This window comes from Phyllobates terribilis, unplaced genomic scaffold (assembly GCF_046119375.1).
Source record: "Phyllobates terribilis strain yellow unplaced genomic scaffold, ASM4611937v1 Scaffold_2__4_contigs__length_985480577, whole genome shotgun sequence".
In the NCBI taxonomy this organism is placed as follows: domain Eukaryota; kingdom Metazoa; phylum Chordata; class Amphibia; order Anura; family Dendrobatidae; genus Phyllobates; species Phyllobates terribilis.
Genome location: NW_027362762.1, coordinates 261,884,795 through 261,905,984, shown reverse-complemented (window position 1 = coordinate 261,905,984; position 21,190 = coordinate 261,884,795).

The following is a 21,190-nucleotide window of genomic DNA, read 5'->3' as shown; positions in this document are numbered from 1 at the left end:
ACTAAGGAAAGACAGGAGAACTGTCCCTACAATAGAACTAAACTAGATCCCTACGATGTAACGGGGATCCTGATCCTGCGATCAGACCCGCTAAAGTCCTCGGCTAGTCTGTACGAAGACCTATAGATGTGAGGGAGGGATCCCTACAAGAACTAGGGACTGGGATAAGTTGGACACCTCCTAGCAGAAATAGTAGCAGTCAAAGACAAACACACAACAAAAAGCATAGAGGTCAGAAGACCTAGCAAAACTAACAGAGAACGGCAACAGAGCACCAAGCTAGCTCAAGAGTAGTAAATACAATGAAGTCCAGCAAGACCAGGAGGGCGGAGCCGGATTAAATAGGCAAAAATGGTCATGTGACCAGCAAACTAAAAAAACCTAACAGGAGAGTTCTATCACTACCAAGCCATGGTAGAACCCGTGTACTCAGACAGCAGGCCCACCATTTTGACAGCCCAGGGGGTGGTTGATGACCGCCATGGAAGGGTGCCTGTCCGGATCTTAAACATTGGGGAAAGGGAAGTACACTTGCCCCGGTACGCTACATTAGCCAAATTGTTTGCTGTCGAACACAATGCTCTCAGGTTCGTGGAACCCTTGCCTCCATCTCCACCGGTGGAGGATAATGGCTCCCAGAAACACAAGGAGGACTGGTGCCAGAAACTCCACGTGGGTGCTGACTCCACTCCCTCGCACCAAAAACAAGGAGCCTACCGGGTGGTTCAGGAGTACGAGAGAATCTTTAGTAAGCAACCGCTAGACTTTGGCAGGGTGAAAGGGGTAGAACACCACATCCCCACGGGGAGCCACCCACCAATAAAAGAGAGATACAGACCTGTACCCCCTGCACATTCTCAGAACGCAAAGGGCATGCTGAGAGAAATGAAAGAAGCCGGGGTCATTAGAGACAGCTGTAGCCCCTGGGCAGCCCCCTTGGTTCTGGTAAAAATGAAAGACGATACCATGAGAATGTGCGTGGACTATAGACAAATCAATCGTATCACTCATAAAGACACGTACCCGTTACCTAGGATAGAGGAGTCTTTAGCCGCACTAAAATCAGCTAACTTCTTCTCTACTTTGGACCTTACTAGCGGGTCTTGGCAGGTTCCTGTGGCAGAGGCTGACAAGGAGAAGACCGCCTTCACCACCCCGATGGGATTGAGTGAATTCAACTGTATGCCATTTGGGCTCTGCAATGCACCTGGGACCTTCCAGAGGCTGATGGAATGCTGTCTAGGGCACCGAAACTTCGAGACGGTCCTACTTTACCTGGACGACGTGATTGTCTATTCAAAGACTTACGTGGACCATCTAAAGCACCTGGCCGAGGTGTTCGAAGCCCTGGCAGGCTATGGCCTGAAAGTGAAGCTCTCAAAGTGTCACCTGTTAAAACCGAAGGTACAGTACCTAGGGCACGTGGTGAGTGCTGAGGGAGTAGCCCCCAACCCCGACAAGGTTACAGCCATCAAGAGCTGGCCAAGCCCCTCTAGCATCAAAGAAGTGAGGCAATTCCTCGGGTTGGTAGGCTACTACCGAAGGTTCATCCCCAGGTTCACTAAGATGGCAGCTCCAATGCAGGACCTCCTGATAGGTCAGTCTAAATCCAGAAGTCACAAGCCACCCTTCAAGTGGGACAAGCCAGAAGAGGAGTCCTTCCGCCAGTTGAAGATGGCCCTCACGGGGGATGAGATCCTGGCCTACCCCGATTATGGCCAGCCTTTTATCCTCCACACAGATGCCAGTAATGTGGGGCTAGGAGCCGTACTGTCCCAAAACCAACAGGGCAGAGAAAGGGTGATCGCATACGCCAGCAGGAAGCTGAGGCCCACTGAAACGAACCCGGAGAATTACAGCTCCTTCAAGCTAGAATTCTTGGCAGTGGTGTGGGCCGTCACAGAATGGTTTAAACATTACCTGGCCTCCGCAAAGTTCACGGTGTACACGGACAACAACCTGTTGACACACCTGGACAATGCAAGACTTGGTGCCCTAGAACAGCGGTGGATGGCCCGGCTATCAAATTATGACTTCACAATCAAATACCGGGCAGGCAGAACCAATGCCAACACAGACGCTCTATCAAGAATGCCCCACCTACCCGAAGGAGAAGAAGACTGGGAAGAGCTGGAGGAAGTAGAGCTCCCTGCGTTCCACCGGTATGGGGCCACTCAGTATTCTCACCGGGTAAGAGACAAAGACCTAACCACCGTCATGTTCAATCCCTTACCCCACCACGGCTGGGCTGAAACGCAAGATAGTGACCCTGCAGTTCGCCTGGTGAAAGACCTGTTAAGTCAGGCAGACGCTAGCCCTGGCCAGGATGCTCCAGAGGAAGCCAAGCAGTTATGGAAGGAGAAAAGCAGGCTATTCCTCTTCGAAGGTAAGCTGTGCAGAAGGCTTGTCAACCACCGGACGCACGAGCTGACCTGGCAGGTAGTGGTCCCGAGACGGGATGAAGCAATGGTCCTGGAGGCCTACCATGACAGAGCGGGACACTTCAGGTGGAAGAAACTGGAGTTCCTACTGAGAGAGCGGTTCTACTGGATCGGTATGAGAGGGGCCATAGAGAAGTGGTGCAGGGACTGCGGCCCATGTCACCTCAGAAGGAACGACCGTACCAGCCAGAAGACACCCTTGAGGCCCATCGTCACCAGGCAGCCTCTTGAGCTGGTAGCTCTGGACCATGTGAAGTTGGCTCCAAGCCGGTCCGGCTAAATCTATGCCCTCACGATTGTGGACCATTACTCCCGGTTCTTGGTGGTGGTCCCAGTTAAAGACTTGATGGCCCAAACGGCGGCCAGAGCCTTCCAACAACACTTCTGCCGTCCACACGGGTATCCAGAACAGGTCTTGACAGATCAAGGTCCAGCGTTTGAGGCGGAAGTCTTCCAGGAGTTCTGGAACCTCTACGGCTGTAGGAAGATTCGAACAACGCCTTACCACCCGCAAACCAACGGGCTGTGGGAGAAAATGAACAATATCATCATTGATCTCCTCAAGACATTGCTCCTGGAAGAACGCAGCCTGTGGCCGGAGAAGCTGCCAGACCTGATAGACTTGTACAACCATATCCCGGTGAATGCTACCAACTGCACCCCGGCTTACCTGATGCGATCAAGACCAGGTAAGCTGCCTATGGACCTGGAGATGGGAGTCCTGACACCCGAGGACACCTCCCCAGATGCGGACTGGGATACGGAACGGCGGCTACAGTACAAGAAGGTACAGGAAAGTGTGGAGAGGAGTCTGGCTCAAGCAAGAGAAAAACAAGAGAGGCTCTTCAACCAACTCACCACTGTTGGTCCACTGGAACCTGGTGAGCAGGTCCTGAAGCGGAAAAGAAGGCTTCACAAGCTAGATGACCAGTGGGAGAGCGATCCGTACACAGTACTGCCGTCCAACCATGACAACCCGAAGGTGTGTGTAATTACCAAGGATGGAGGAGAAACCACTAGCACTGTCTCCAGAGACCACCTAAAACGGTGCCCCGAGCAACTGCAGAGTCCAAGAGAAGATCAAGATGACCTTGAACCCGCAGTGGACAAGGAAGAAATGGTCAGCACCGTTCTCGGAGAGTTCCCCCGGTCATGGACTCGGATAAACGATGACATAGTGGTACCCGTCCTACACTTCCTTCAACCTACCCAGCAGGAGCCTACAGGAGAGCATGAAGAACAAGAAGAACAAGCAGCCCCGGAGGCAGAAGAACCCATGCCAGCAGCCCAGGAGAGTCAACCCTCTGCTGACAGTGAGCCTGCCATGCCTGCGGTAAGCCAAAGGACCCCCAGACAGCTACCTGCCCTGCCTGTAAACCCAGCTAGTAGCTGTACCCTAAATTCTAGTGGGGAAAGCCAGGTTAGACCACCACCAGAGAGTGGGTTACGCAGGTCAACCCGGAGCTCTAGGGGTCAAATACCAGCTCGCTGGAAGATCTAAATGCACAATGTATATATTTAATGTTTTCTGTTTGTACCCTGGTTATTAATAATGTTTTTCCAGTTTCCCTAGATACAATGGACTGACAGGTTATGGACGGTGAATAACCGGAACTACCATGCAGATAGTTGCACTTGGTGCCCTCTTTCGAAGACGACCACGGAAGAAAAACCTGTCCGGCGTGGCCCTCTTGTGGTCCAAAGTAGGTAGCTCAGCCTTGCCGCCACGCCCAAGGCCAGGAACTTGGGGTTTATAGGGACAGGTCCCCACACCGTGGAAATCTTCACCTAGTTGGGTGATATGGACACCCGGTCACAGAAGCACCGTGACCTTAAGGACAAAAGGTACTTGTATATATGTTATGTTATTGTTTATACGCTGTATTTGTGTTTCCTGTTTAGTACCGGAGTACTAAATTTTACTAGGTAGGAATGTGTCACCCCAGGCCTGGGTGCCACAAATATTAAGGGCTGTGTCTGAGAGCAGGAGGGAGGTTCCCTGGTCAGGGACAATTAGCATACAGCACCTCCTGTCCCAAGGCAGTAGGGGGAGCAGGCTGCCCCTATAAAAGCTGGAACTGAGGGCAGGGTTAGAGAGAACTGGACGACCTAGCTCAGGACTGAGACTAGTCCCAGAGAAGGAGGAACAGTTCAGCTGTAGCCAAGGAGTCCGTGAGGCAGAGGAGAAACTGCGAGCCAGGGACAGAGGCGACGAGAGCCGGTCCTGGCTGAGAGAACTACACTACCGGACATTGGGGTCCGAGGCTGTCAGGGTTGCAAGCCCGGCAGCAGAGAACCAACCCGCAAGGGATTTCAGGTCCCTTGGCTTAAGAGGCCTGGAGGCTCCGCCACACAGAGGGACCAGTACAGCACGGAGAAGCAAAAGGTACCTAAGGCTCGAGTCGCAAGCCATACAGGCAAAGTACACGGCCAGCTCAGGGACGTGGGCTATCACACCACAAAAAGGGGGATAGTCAGCAAGGGCAGAGAGAGAACAGTAGGCCTTCACACTCACCCCGACCAGTGGGGCTCGCCCGAATGCTCTCAGACACCCAGGCCCATTCCTACCCAGTACTCCTGTTGGGTCATTAGTAATACCAACAATAAAGACCCTGGACTGTTTGAAGCAGACTTAGAACTCTTATTACTGAGGCCTGCACTATCACCCCCAGCATTCACATACGCTGTCCTGAGGCTACACTCTTCCCGTGGGGAGTTATCCTACCCCTGTGCTGCACATCAACATCAGCCTCAGCGGTCTGCCTAGCAGCGGCGGTTATCCCTGACCGCAATCCACGGGTGGCGTAGTCGGACATTCCCAAATCTATAAATAGACTGCCACAGCATTTGGTCTGACCACCCTGAGCCACGGAATCGGGTTGCCACTACTACCCCCATCATCGCATAGAAGCCCGGTTCCGGGTGCCCCACGGCCCAGGGGGCGAGTCATATGCATCTATGTACCATGTGCATGTGTGTGTATGTGTGCATGTGTGCGCGTCTGCGTACTGTGTATATGTTTGTGTATGTGAGTGTCTGCGTATTTTATGTGTGCTTATCTGTGTACTATGTGCATGTGTGTATGTGTGTGCATGTCTGCATACTGTGTGTGTGTGCATGTCTGCGTACTGTGTGTGTACATGTCTGCATTCATGTCTGCCTACTGTGTGTGCATGTCTGCCTACTGTGTGTGTGCATGTGTACCTACTGTGTGTGTGCGCCTGTGTGCATGTCTGCCTACTGTGTGTGTGTGTGTGTGCGCGCGTGTGTGCATGTCTGCCTACTGTGTGTGTGCATGTGTGCCTACTGTGCGTGTGTGAAAGTCTGCATATGTGAAGGATGAGGGGACAGCCTGTGCCCTGTGTTGTATATCTACAGTGCTGGCCAAAAGTATTGGCACCCCTGCAATTCTGTCAGATAATACTCAGTTTCTTCCTGAAAATTATTGCAATCACAAGTTCTTTGGTATTATTCTGTTCATTTAATTTGCTTGCAAGGAAAAAACACAAAAGAGAATGAAGCAAAAATCAAATCATTGATCATTTCACACAAAACTCCAGAAAAGGGCCAGACAAAAGTATTGGCACTCTCAGCCTAATACTTGGTTGCACAACCTTTAGCCAAAATAACTGCGAACAACTGCTTCCGGTAACCATCAATGAGTTTCTTACAATGCTCTGCTGGAATTGTAAACCATTCTTCTTTGGCAAACTGCTCCAGGTCCCTGATATTTGAAGGGTGCTTTCTCCAAACTGCCATTTTGAGATCTCTCCACAGGTGTTCTATGGGGTTCAGGTCTGGACTCATTGCTGGCCAACTTAGAAGTCTCCAGTGCTTTCTCTCAAACCATTTTATAGTGCTTTTGGAAGTGTGTTTTTTGTCATTGTCCTGCTGGAAGACCCATGACCTCTGAGGGAGACCCAGCTTTCTCACACTGGGCCCTACATTATGCTGCAAAATTTGTTGGTAGTCTTCAGACTTCATAATGCCATGCACACGGTCAAGCAGTCCAGTGCCAGAGGCAGCAAAGCAACCCCAAAACATCAGGGAACCTCCGCCATGTTTGACTGTAGGGACCGTGTTCTTTTCTTTGAATGCTTCTTTTTTTTTCCTGTACACTCTATGTTGATGCTTTTCCCAAAAAGCTCTACTTTTGTCTCATCTGACCAGAGAACATTCTTCCAAAATGTTTTAGGCTTTCTCAGGTAAGTTTTGGCAAACTCCAGCCTGGCTTTTTTATGTCTCGGGGTAAGAAGTGGGGTCTTCCTGGGTATCCTACCATACAGTCCCTTTTCATTCAGATGCCGACGGATAGTACGGGTTGACACTGTTGTACCCTCGGACTGCAGGGCAGCTTGAACTTGTTTGAATGTTAGTCGAGGTTCTTTATCCACCATCCGCACAATCTTGCGTTGAAATCTCTCGTCAATTTTTCTTTTCCGTCCACATCTAGGGAGGTTAGCCACAGTGCCATGGGCTTTAAACTTCTTGATGACACTGCGCACGGAAGACACAGGAACATTCAGGTCTTTGGAGATGGACTTGTAGCCTTGAGATTGCTCATGCTTCCTCACAATTTGGTTTCTCAAGTCCTCAGACAGTTCTTTGGTCTTCTTTCTTTTCTCAATGCTCAATGTGGTACACACAAGGATACAGGACAGAGGTTGAGTCAACTTTAATCTGTAACGGGTCTGGGAGGTGGAACCTCTGAGCTACTATACAAAGGGGCAGTCCTTGTAAGGAAGCGGGTTGCTCCCAGGGAAAGCAGGCAGGCAGTCACGTCAAGTGACAGGGATAGTCTCTTGACAGGCGGGTGGTCACGGCAAGTGACAGCAGGATAAGAGTCTCTAGACAGGCGGGTGGTCACGGCAAGTGACAGCAGGGTAAGAGTCTCTCGACAGGCAGGTGGTCACGGCAAGTGACAGCAGGATAAGAGTCTCTGGACAGGCAGGTGGTCACGGCAAGTGACAGCAGGGTAAGAGTCTCTGGACAGGCAGGTGGTCACAGCAAGTGACGGCTAAGCCTCCAGGTAGGCTAGCAGGCGGGTAGCAGGTGAGCGCTCCCAGGTGAGCGGGTAAGAGTCTCTGGACAGGCTGGCAGGCAGGCAGGTATCAGGCAGGTAATAGGTTGGTATCTGGCAGGTGCTTCCTGGTCCGCGGGCGGACCGATCCATAGACAGACTGGCAGGTGCTGGTAGGCAGACTGTCAGACCGCAGGATTGCAAGCAGGTAGACAGCACTGGAAAACAAGCTGGCAACGGGACCTGAGGGCTGAAGCAGAGTTGAAAGGCTTTGCAACAACATTGCTCGGGCACCTCCATTTTGGAGGAGGTGCCTTATATATGGTGAGATCCTCCGGCCATTGGCCGGGGACTCCTTAGGACGGCGCACGCGTCCCCTTTAAGAGAGAGGGAGCGCGTGCGCCCTAAGCACAGTGACCGGGAAGCAGCGCGCGCTGCCAGCAGAGCGGGAGGAGGACGCCGAGCACGGAGCGGAGAGGTGAGGGGAACGGCGTCCCTGCCTAGCAGGAGGCAGGGACGCCAACGCTACAGTACCCCCCCCTTAGGCCCCTCCTTTTTTAGGCCAGTGAGAAATTTATCAAGGATGAGAGGGGCATGGATGTTCTCCCGGGGCTCCCACGTTCTCTCCTCAGGACCAAACCCCTTCCAATCCACTAGAAAAAAGGTCTTTCCTCTTACCCTTTTGGTGGCCAGAATGTTCTCTACCTCAAACTCGTTTTCAGCGGAAACCGGAGCAGGAGGCATACCTGTAGACTTGGAAAAAGAGTTAAGTACAACGGGTTTGAGTAGAGATACATGGAAGGAGTTAGGGATCCGCAAGTTGGACGGGAGTTTCAATTTATAGGCCACCGGGTTGATTTGTTTGATAACTTCCAGTGGGCCGATGAACCGAGGCCCTAACTTGTAGGAAGGAATCTTGAGCCGGACATATTTGGACGAGTGCCAGACTTTATCTCCAGGACGGAATTGTAGCGAATCCAGGCGTCTTTTGTCAGCCTGTTTTTTCATCCGCTCGGATGACTGAAGAAGTGCGGATCTGGTACTTTCCCAAATGGAGGAAAATTCGCTAACAAGAGATTCCGCAGCTGGATTGTCCACCGAGGTGGAGACGGGAAACGGGATCCGAGGATGCTGACCATAGACTATAAAAAACGTGGATTTGGAGGAAGATTCGCTCTCGTGATTATTGTAGGAAAATTCGGCCCACGGTTAAAGATCCACCCAGTCGGAATGGTGAGCATTAACAAAGTGCCGGAGGTAACTGGTTAAAATTTGGTTGATCCGCTCTACTTGACCATTGGACTGTGGGTGATAAGCAGAAGAGAAGTCCAAGGTGACCCCAAGCAATTTACACATGGCTCGCCAGAAGCGAGAGGTGAACTGAACTCCTCGATCGGATACGATGTGGAGAGGAAGACCATGAAGACGGAAAATATGATGGATAAAGTCTTTAGCCAACTCAGATGCAGACGGGAGGCCTGGCAGGGGAATGAAGTGAGCCATCTTAGAAAAGCGGTCAGCGACCACCCAAATGACCGTACAACCGGCAGAGACAGGGAGGTCCGTTATAAAGTCCATGGCTAGCATGGACCATGTACAGCAAGAGGCAGGAGGCGGCCGGCTGGCAGGTGTCTAGGAACCTTGTTGCGGGCGCAGGACGCACAGGCTGAAACAAAGTCTATTACGTCCTTGTGCAGGGTAGGCCACCAGTAATGCCGGGTAATAAGCTGGAGGGTCTTTTTCTGACCAGCATGGCCAGCTAGCTTAGACGAATGTCTCCAGTGTAGGACCTTCTCACGATCAGGTACTGTTACGAACGTCTTACCGGGTGGAAGACGATTTAGATTTACGGGGGCCACCTGCATTACTTTGGCGGGGTCGATGATGTGCTTAGGCTCCTCCTCTAGATCAGAGACCAAAAAGGATCGGGACAAGGCATCAGCTTTGATGTTTTTGTCTGCCGGACGAAAATGAAGAATGAAATCAAAGCGGGCGAAGAACAAGGACCACCGGGCTTGGCGCGGGTTAAGTCTCTGGGCACTCTGGAGGTAAGCCAAGTTCTTGTGGTCCGTGTAAATTATTACCGGGTGAAGAGCCCCCTCGAGCAGGTAACGCCACTCCTCCAGTGCCAGCTTAATGGCTAATAATTCTCGGTCTCCTATAGAATAATTGCGCTCAGAAGAGGAGAAGAGTTTGGAGAAGAAGCCGCAGGTTACCAGTCTTCCGGAAGACGACTTTTGGGTGAGTACCACTCCGGCTCCGGAGGAGGAAGCGTCTACTTCTAGGAAGAATTGTTTGTTGCCGTCCGGACGATGCAGCACAGGGGCGAAGGAGAAAGCTTGTTTCAAGGAAAGGAAGGCCTCCTCTGCTTCGGGCGGCCATTCTTTGAGATTAGCGCCCTTACGGGTGAGCGCAGAGATAGGGGCAGTCCGGGAAGAGAAGTGCGGAATGAAGAGGCGGTAGTAGTTGGCGAAGCCCAGGAACCGCTGAATAGCCTTCAACCCCTCCGGTCGGGGCCACTTCTGGATGGCAGACAGTTTCTCAGGATCCATTCATAGGCTGGTCTGAGAGATTATGTAGCCCAGAAACGGAAGCGAGGTCTGCTCAAAGAGGCACTTCTCATATTTTGCGTAGAGGTGGTTCTGCCTAAGCCTGAGCAGGACCTGATGAACGTCCCTCCGGTGTGTGGGAAGATCCGGAGAGAAGACCAAGATGTCGTCCAGGTACACCACCAAGCAGGAGTAGAGAAGGTCACGGAAGATGTCATTGACCAATTCTTGAAAGACGGCGGGAGCATTACAGAGACCGAAGGGCATTACGAGGTATTCATAGTGGCCGTCCCGGGTGTTGAATGCCGTCTTCCATTCATCTCCCTGACGGATACGGACCAGGTTATACGCCCCACGGAGATCCAGCACAGTGGCATCTTGTGGCTGTTTACCGGTACTGCAGCCCACAAGGACTTATGCCAGGAACAAGCTCTATGTTACTCAAGGCTTGATCAGGCACTAAGTTCCCCCTCTACTCTACTAACTGGACCACTAAAGCTAACCCCCTTAGCTTGGTCTACCACAGTTAGAGAGGTCTGACTTCAGGAACACTTCCTTTAACTATCTCAGTACCAAGGGAAGGCTACGCCCTTCCCCACTATTACACTTTAGTCAAACACTTGTTCGGATGATATATGCGACCTCCTTTAGATGTCTCTGTTTTTAGTTTTTGTGTTGCCAATGTAAAATACACAGCACACTGACCCTAAAATTGTCTGTTTTCAAATTTAGTACAGTAATTAATTGCAATGGCAGGTCACCCCCTGACATATACACTTGTATCATATAATCCTGTATAAAGATGGAGTGATGAAACATTTAAAGAGTACATGTATATTACATTTTGGTAGAGTTTTTTATATGTTTTAGGATCTTTTCTTCTGAGCAGATTGGTAGGTGTCTCAGGACCTGGATCTCCCCAGATCTCCTCAGGATGAAAGGGCCTAAAACAAATTAAAAAATCTCCCAAACGTTTAGGAAGCAAAACAGGAGAATGTACTAACGGCCCATACACAGTACTGATGCTGATGGAGTCACAGTGTGCTCTGTTGGACATCATTTTTGGTCATTACCCCTTGCTGAGGTGGGCATCAAGACATAGACTTTAAGTGACTGCAGACTGCTGAATTGTACGGCATGTGGTGTACACGCCATCACGATTCCCCGGTATTCCAAGTGACAGTGGGCGGCCACATGTATGCGATTTGCACATCTGCAGTCACGTGCCTTACTAGATTCAGCTGACTTCTCCCAATTCACTTTTATTGAGAGAAGCCGAATACATCTAGTCAGCATGTGACCGCATGTATGCAAAACGCATGCATGAGGTCACGTGACCGCTTTCTTGCATCATGGAATCGTAATAGCGTGCACACCCACTAGATGTCATGATTCGGCAGTCACATAAAATGAATGCAGACTATTGTTCCAAGTCTGGAAACCCCTTTAATGGTATTGGCTGCATGTTTAGGCTTGTTGTCCTGTTGCAAAATAAATTTGGAGTCAATCAGATGCCTCATTAATCATCTTGCTGCCTCAACTAAGCGTATACAGCAGCAAATGATGTTCGACAGAGCACATGGTGACTCCATGTGCAACATTATTGTCAATGGCCCCGTCAGCGCATATCACTGAATGCTGGGTCCTCGGACCCCTGTATCTTATGCACTCTGCACCCCCATGCACCCTTCTATCTCAAACACCCTGCACGCCCTCAAATTCGTCTATCTCACGCATTCTGCACTCTCTCGCACCCCTCTATCTCACGCACCCTGCATCCCCTCGTACCAGTTTATCTCAGGTACTCTCCCCCCTCACACCCCTCTATCTCACGCACCCCCTCGTACCCCTCAATCTCAATCTACACCCTTCTATCTCACGCACCCAGCACTACCTCTGACCTCTCTATCTTACACACCCAACACCCCTCTATCTCACCACTCTTCACTCCCTCGCACCCTGCACATCCTCGAACCTGTTTATATTACGCAGCCTGCACCCCCTCGGAACCCTGTATCACACACATCCTGCACCCCCTCATACATGTCTATCTCATGCACCCTGCACCCCTCTATCTCACACACTCTGCACCCCCTCGGACCCCTCTCACGCACCCTTCACCCCCTTGGACTCCTCTCAAGTACCCTGCACCCCCTCACACCTGTCTATCTCATGCACCCTGCATCCCCTCGCACACCTCTATCTCACACACCTTGCACCCACTCTATCATACACACCCTGCACCCCTATATCCCACATAGCCTGCACCTTTCTATCGGACAGCCTGTACCCCCACACAACCCTCTCACAGTTTGCACCCTTCTATCTTACACACCCTATACCCCATCCCACATAGCTTGCAACCTTCTGTCTCACATCCTGTACCTTCACGCACCCCTCCCCTCTCACAGTCTGCATTCCTCTATCACTAACTCAAGCACCCTGTACACCCTCACACCCCTCTCATGCACTGTGCACCCCCTTGCACCCCTCTATGCCTATGTACTCTATCTCACTCACTCTCGCATCCCCCTATCTCACACATCCTGCACCCCCTTGTAGCAGTCTCTCATGCACCCTGCACCCCTCTATCTCATGCAACCCCTCATGCCCATCTATATCACAATATCACACACTCTATACCCCTCTATCTCACGCACCCTGCACTACCTCTGAGCCCTCTATCTTACGCACTCTGCACACACTTGCACCCTGCACCCCCTCCACCTGTTTATATCACGCACTCTGCACCCCCTCGGACCCCTGTATCTCACACTCCCTGAACCCCCTCCCACCCTTCTATTTCACGCATCTTCCACCCCCTCACACCTCTCTATCTCATGCACACTGCACCCCCTCGCACCTGTCTATATTACGCACCCTGCACTCCCTCGCACATGTCTTTATAACTCACCCTGCATCCCCTCGGACCCCTGCACCCCCACGCACCCCTCTCTCATGCTTCCTGCACCCCCTCGCACCTCTTTATCCTCACACACCCTGCACCCCCTCACACCTGTCTATCTCACGTACCCTGCACCCCTTCTATCTCACACATCCAGTATCTCCTTGCTCCCATCTATCTCACACACCCTGCACCCCTTAACGATGGCACTGACACCTGCAACCGCCCTAAGCACCCGCCTTCCAGTGCCTAGTGGCTAATACCACCCCCTCCTGGAGAGGAGAGAAAGAACACCACTGACCATAGGATCTTGCACTTTACAGGATAGAGAGAGATGACACTGCTGACCACTAGAGCTTACATTTTACAAGAGAGAATGAGAACCCTGCTGACCATAGAGAGCACATTACAGAAGAGAGAAAGAGAGGACCCCATTGACAATAAGAACTTACACTTTTCAGGGGGTGAGAAAGAGAGGACCCCATTGACCATAAGAGGGTACACTCTACAGGAGAGAGAGACTTAGTGACTCTGGAGATGAAAAACGACTGCTACACAAACAACAATAATTTTATTTATATAGCATGAACATATTCCGCAGCACTTTACTACTAAGCAGGGACATGTATAGACAAAAAAGACATTACATTACAAAATAACACATAGTTCAACAGTTACAGGAGGTGTGAGGGCCTGCTCGCAAGCTTACAATCTATAAGGAAGCTATTCTCCACTTGGAACCGCTAATTTCTGATGGCCCAGGTACTGACCACCACTGTACAAGGTATGATATTCTGTAGGATGTCATAGCTACAGGGCATTATGAGGAAGTCCACGTGGCAGCGTAAAAAGACTTCAGCCCGATTAGCAGTGTGGAAAATGGCGCTGGGCAAGTATTAGATCTCTCATTTCCAAATACGTGCTGTGTATACACCTTCATGTATTCTTATCTATAATCCCAGCCATTTACTGCCCCTGGGACAATCAAAAGATGTCACATCTCTTTCGTCCTCATAATTCCTACATGATCGGCATGGAAGACGTTGTGGTCATGGCTTCAGTAGCTGCAACTCTCAGCCCTTATCACAGTAACAAGACAATTTTTCCATTTGGAAATACATAAATGCAGTATTATTTTAGCTTTAAAGATAAGATATATTTTAATGGCCGTTTACCATCCCAAATCTGTTGGATCAAAGTGCCAAACATTGGCTCTATTCCTGCTGGCCTAATCTTTTATGGCGTAAGAGCAAGAAGTTTGGAATTTGTTTCTTTCTTTTAGGCAAAAGATTATCGGTACTTGCTATGTGTAAATTATCTGTGCTTTTTTTTTTTTCAAAAAACTCTCTTTTTAGCAAACTCTGTATTTTAGGCATACAGATTGAACAGAATACATCAAACAAGTACATGACACATACCCTGGGCTAGACGATCAATGATAACTGTGTGATAACCGCACATGGGAAAGGTATGTCAGTAAAAAGAGAGACACTAAGGCCACGGCCCCACTATTAGATGTATTCGGTCAATATTTTTTTCACAAGATTGGGAGCCAAAACCAGGTGAGGAACAATCAGAGAAAAGGTATAATAGAAACAAGTCACCAATTCTGCATTTATCACCCACTCCTGGTTTTGGCTCACACTTCCGAAAACAAATACTGACCGAATACTGACGTGGCCTAAGGGTGCTTTCACACTACATTTAGGCAACCATTCAGTGGCTCCCATCAGGGCTGACGTCCGAACCCCCCACAAAATGAGTTTCGCGCATATGCGCTGATGGGGCCATAGACTATAATGGTGTCGACAGAGGGAACGTGCACTCTGTCATGCATCATTTTCGGGCGTGTACCCTTATCCCAGGTCATCACTCATTCCTGGATCTAATAGGAATCTTGCCGAGTGAAATTACACTGAATATACTATTGTTTCCAATGACTACATTGTTTTCCTGGAGTCCTTCTCTGCTACAGAAAAGTAGCATTACATCACATTTGGTGGAAGTATTTTGTGCTTTGCATGTTTACTTATAGGTCAGACAGTAAAACAAAATGCTGCCACAATTACAGGATGATAATAACATGATCTTTCCATTTTGAATGTCTGAGCTCACACATAGGTAGATGCTATGAATTTTTAATACCCAGCTGTTAACTATGCTATAGAGCTCTTAGTAACCTACCTATCATAGAAGTAGGAATGAAACTGTCATAGTAGCTACCTGCATCTTCCAGTAGGGGGGTGTCAGTCAGTATATACAGTATCTATACATGATCTGCTGAGTTCAGCAGCTTTATTAATCCATATTTTAAAGGCAAGAGAGGTAGACTAGAGTTGATATGTAATATGCTCATTATATGTAAAATGCTGACCTCTTTCCTTGATCACATATATAGTATGTTTTTTTAATTCAAAGCCTCAGGTATACAGTTGGTCTGGAATCTAATCAGAAGATAAACTTGGAAAAAAAGTTAAAATGCTAATAGTGGCGTACTCCATGGGTCAGTATTGGGAACTCTTCTGTTTAACATATTTGTTAAAGACTGTGTACAGAACATTTGCCAATGATACTAAACTCTGCAAGGTAATCAACACAGAGGAGAATAATTTTATATTACAGAGAGATTTATGTTAGATGGAGGCTTGAACTGAGAAATGTCAATTGAAGTTTAATGTAGGTACATGTAAGGTCATGCACTTGGGCTGAGGAAATAAAATGTATAATTATGTACTAAATGATAAAACAAAGGGTAAAAATTTAGTGGCCAGTGCCAGGCTGCTGCTGCCAATGCAAATAAAATAATTGAATGAACTTAAAGAGGTATGTTATTGGTCCGGGTGGTGGAACCTCTGTGCTTCAGTGCAAGGAGGGACCAGAAGGGGCGTGACTAACTGCCTACACGGCCCAACCAAGGTCACACGGCGGCTTAGTCGACTCCGTGAACCAGGGAGGAACAGGGCTGATGGACCAGGTGCCACTCTGGGACCGACATTGTGTGAGAGCAGGTGATTCTCACAGGTCAGATGGCAGGAACTTACCGATACAGCAGATGAGCATGGCAGGAAGGCTGACGGGTGGACCGGGTAGATAAGCAGGCTGGTTCGGCAGATAGCCAGACGGGTGCTCCGGGTAGGCAAGCAGGCGGGCACGGCAGGTAACAGGCAGGTGCTCCAAGTAGGCAGACTGGCGAGCACGGCAGGTTACAGACAGGTGCTCCAGGTAAGCAGGCTGGCGGGCACAATTGTAGACAGACTGGAGAACAGAACTGTTAGACAGGCTGGCGGGCTAGACTGACAGAAGCATGGCAGGCAGGACTGACAGGCAGCGGGACTTGAGGGCTGGAGCAAGTGTTTAGCACACGGAACAACAATCTTGCACAGGCACCTTCATATTGGAGGAGGTGCCTAATATAGGGGAAGTCCTCCGGCCATTGGCCGGGGACTCTATAGGACGGCGCGTGCGGCCCCTTTAAGAGGGAGGGAGTGCGCACACCTTAAGCACAGAGCCCGGGAAGCTGCACGCAGAGCGTGCCACAGCAGCAGGGGAGCGGGAGGACGCCGGACCTGGACCCCGGCGGTGAGGGGAACGGCGTCTCTGCCCGGCTGGAGGTAGAGACGCCGATGCTACAAGGTATCAATGACTAGAACAGGTCACAAGTGCTTCCTCACTTAGAATACTGTGTACAATTTTGGGCACCAGCATAAAAGAAGGATAGAGCTGGACTTGAGAGAAGATGTGCAGAGAAGAGTGACCAAGGTTATTTAGGGAATAGGTGGACTGCTATACAAAGTCAGGTTATTGAGTTTAGTAAAATGAGACTTAGGGCTGATTTTATTTTATTTTACATGAAGGGACACTACAGAGATCTTGCTAATGATCTTTTTACAACTAAGCCAGCAACAATGACTGTTATGATCTGCAACATGTACTAAGGAAAGATAGGGGAAAGCTGTCCCTACAGTAAGACTAAGCTGAATCCCTACGATGTAGCAGGCTGCCTGTTCCTAGCGAACAGACCCGCCTTAGTCCTCGGCTAGTCTGAACGAAGACCTATAGCATAAGGGGAGGGTTCCCTAAAATATCTAAGGACTGGAACAAAAATGGCACACCTCCTATACATAGAAGTTGTTGCAGAACACAAAAAGACAAACTGACAAAAAGGTACTAGAGGTCCCAGAAGGACCAAGTGAACTGACAGAAATAGGCACCGAAGCACCTGGCTAGAAAAACAGTCAAACAACACTAAAGTCCAGCACAGTCAAAAGGGCGGCGTTGGAATATAAAGGCAGGTGGTCACGTGACTGCAAAACACAAGATGGAAAAAACAAACAGGAGGGTTCTAACAATGACAAGGGGGAATTCTCTACGTCTAGTAGAAATAAGGTTTTTTCATAATCACAGAAGGCGATTCTTTCCCACAACGTGTTTTAATAAAGAAGTGTTACATATTCAAATTAACTGATCATAAATGATAGCATTTCTATGTAACTTATTATTTTATATCAATACTAATTAAACGTACACACTGGAGTTGTTGGAGCTAGTTGTTTTTGAGCATTCACAATTTTTACAAATGCGTTCAACAAAAACTTAAATTATGTAAATTTTTAACTGTTATGTAAGATTGCTATGCATGTGTGTCATATCATAATTGTTTAAGAGTTATAAATATGACAAACCTTAAACGTTGCATGGCTGCAAGTTGCCATTTAGCTCTAGCTTAGAGGTATTAATCAGCCCTAATAATTTCTATAGCTGGAAGAAAAGAGGAGAAAACACAGTGCTGCAGTGAAAAGGCTGTAAGTGCTAAATCATTTTCAATCAGTGTCCTAATAATGTAATCTACATCTAATAAGTCACCACCAGGTGTTGGTATATGCAACAGTCGTGGACTTCTTTGTTTGTGTGAAGGAGGACTTTATGCTGATCTGACAGTAGATGGCGATGTTGTGTAAAGTTTTTTGTTAACTGTATTGTAAAACAAAAAAAGTCTCTCTTGTACTTTCTGTTTTGTTCTTACTTCCTGGTGCAGTACTGTGTGACTGTGCGTTTTTTCCTTTACCTCATGTTCTGAGAAGTAAAAGCTTGTTATACCATGTAATCTGTTCTGTGAAGTTTCTACCGCAACTGTGGGTATCCAGAAGGTGTGCAACCGGTTATGGGCCCAGGCACTGAGGACCCCAGACACCTAGGACACCAAAACTCTCAGCAAGACCCTGGTGAGTGCAGAAGAATTCTTCAGTACAATTCTCTCCAAACAAGTAAGACAAGTTAAAGATGACAAGTAGCACAGAGCTAAAACTCACAGTAGCTAAGCTGAATAATGAGAATTATCAGTTATGGAAGTTCAAAGTAGAAATGTTATTGTCTAAAGATGATTTATGGGAAGTAATCACTACAGATAGACCTGATGAGGATAATCAGACATGGGATAAGAAAAATAGACAAACAAGAGATACCATCAGCCTATTAGTGGATGATGCTCAATTAATCCACATAAGGAATGAGGATACAGCAAAGGGAATGTGGGAAGCACTAAGAAAGCTACATGAAAGACCCAGCTTAAATCACAAATTATTTCTGCTAAGAAAGCTTTACAGTATGAGACTAAGTGCAGACAATGACATGCATAAGCATATATTCTCTATTATGGAAGTGATATCACAGCTGAGATCAATTGGTGAAGATATTAAGGAAAGCCATGTAGCAGCGATATTATTGTGCAGTTTACCGGATTCATATACTGCTTTGATAAATGCACTAGAGACAAGACCTGAAACAGACATTACATTAGAGTTTGTGAAGACCAGACTCATAGATGAATATCTGTTATAATCTATGTTGTTTTACTATCAGCAATCTTGTTGTGGTTTGCTGGCTTCTAGTCTTTTCCTCTAATGCTGAGTGTCTTGGTCACGTAATCTCTTCACTCTTTATTACTCAGCACCTGTCTCTCATTCCCCGCTGGCCATCAGTGTTATTACGCTTGTGCTCTGGCTAAGTTGCCTTGTTAAGTTCTTTGTGCTTTTGACAATTGATATCCTGGGACTTCTTGTTCTACCAGTTTTGTTCCCTTTAATCTTCGTTTCTGCAACTAACTTTTTTGTTAGGAGGTCTCCTGTTTTTGCTCCCAGTCCTTAGATCTTTTAGGGACCCCTTTCCCCTTCCTTCAGGTCTTTGTTTGAGTTCAGTGCAGGAGTTTTGGTAGGGCTATTCACAAGGAATAGGGCACCCAACCCAGCGTAGGGTTAAGCTGAGTCTCAATGCAGGGACAGCTTTTCCCTCCTATTCCTTAGTTCTAAGTTGCAGAACATAATATCAAAGAAGGAAAGAACAAACAAATTATTCTTCTACTGAAAAAGATAATGGAAATGCTTTTAAAGCCACAGAATCAAAAAGACCCTATAATAAAGAGACAAGAGAATGTTTCAGATGTAAGAAAAAAAGGACATTTAAAGAAAGACTGTACTATATGGAAAGCAGAACAGAAATTACATCATAAAGAGAATACATAGAAGGTGAAAAACACAATTTCTGATTCATGTGAAAATAATTGGAATGGCACATTTAAAGTGACTGATAAGAAATCATCGTTGGGTTGGTTTATTGACTCAGGAGCAACAAGTCACATGACAAGTAATAAAAATTTCTTTACTGAACTTAATTGAAATAAGAAGGAAGCCATTTATCTTGCAGATGGAAGCCCATCTGAACTGAACTTTATGAGCCTACCTCTTGGGAAGACATATCTCGACTTCCTGAAGAAGAAGCCAATAAATGGATAGAGGCAACAGAAATAGAAATAAAATCCATGCATGACTCAAAAACATGGACACTAACAGAATTACCAGAAGGAAGAAAAGCTATAGGATGTAAATGGGTTTTTAAAGTAAAGTACCGAACAGATGGCACAGCTGAACGATACCGAGCAAGACTCGTAGCCAAAGGTTATTCTCAAAAAATATGGAGAAGACTATGATGAAACATTTGCTCCAGTTGTCAAACATACTACAATAAGAACTTTGTTTGCAGTTGCAGCAATGAAACAAATGGAACTGAAACATCTAGATTGAAAGACAGCATTTTTGAATGAAGTTTAACAGAAGATATTTACATGGAACAACCTCCAGGATTCAAAGATGAAAGTAACCCAAACATGGTTTGCAAATTACAGAAAAGTATATACGGTTTAAAACAAGCTGCTAAAGCGTGGAATGATAAAATCAAGGAGGTGCTCACAAATGAAAAATTTAAAAGAAGCAAAGCTGATCCTTGCCTGTACACAAAAAGACTAATGGACAGGTGGATCTATGTACTCATATACAGTACAGACCAAAAGTTTGGACACACCTTCTCATTTAAAGATTTTTCTGTATTTTCATGACTATGAAAATTGTACATTCACACTGAAGGCATCAAAACTATGAATCAACACATGTGGAATTATATACTTAACAAAAAAGTGTGAAACAACTGAAAATATGTCTTATATTCTAGGTTCTTTAAAGTAGCCACCTTTTGCTTTGATGACTGCTGTGCACACTCTTGGCATTCTCTTGATGAGCTTCAAGAGGTAGTCACCAGAAATAGTCTTCCAACAATCTTGAAGGAGTTCCCAGAGATGCTTAGCACTTGTTGGCCCTTTTGCCTTCACTCTGTGGTCCAGCTCACCCCAAACCACCTCGATTGGGTTCAGGTCTGGTGACTGTGGAGGCCAGGTCATCTGGCGTAGCACCCCATCACTCTCCCTCTTGGTTAAATAGCCCTTACACAGCCTGGAGGTGTGTTTGAGGTCATTGTCCTGTTGAAAAATAAATGATGGTCCAACTAAATGCAAACCGGATGGAATAGCATGCCGCTGCAAGATGCTGTGGTAGCCATGCTGGTTCGGTATGCCTTGAATTTTCAATAAATCCCCAACAGTGTCACCAGCAAAGCACCCCCACACCATCACACCTCCTCCTCCATGCTTCACAGTGGGAACCAGGCATGTAGAGTCCATCCGTTCACCTTTTCTGTGTCGCACAAAGACTCGGTGGTTGGAACCAAAGATCTCAAATTTGGACTCATCAGACAAAAGCACAGATTTCCACTGGTTTAATGTCCTTTCCTTGTGTTCTTTAGCCCAAACAAGTCTCTTCTGCTCATTGCCTGTCCTTAGCTGTGGTTTCCTAGCAGCTATTTTACCATGAAGGCCTGCTGCACAAAGTCTCCTCTTAACAGCTGTTGAAGAGATGTGTCTGCTGCTAGAACTCTGTGTGGCATTGACCTG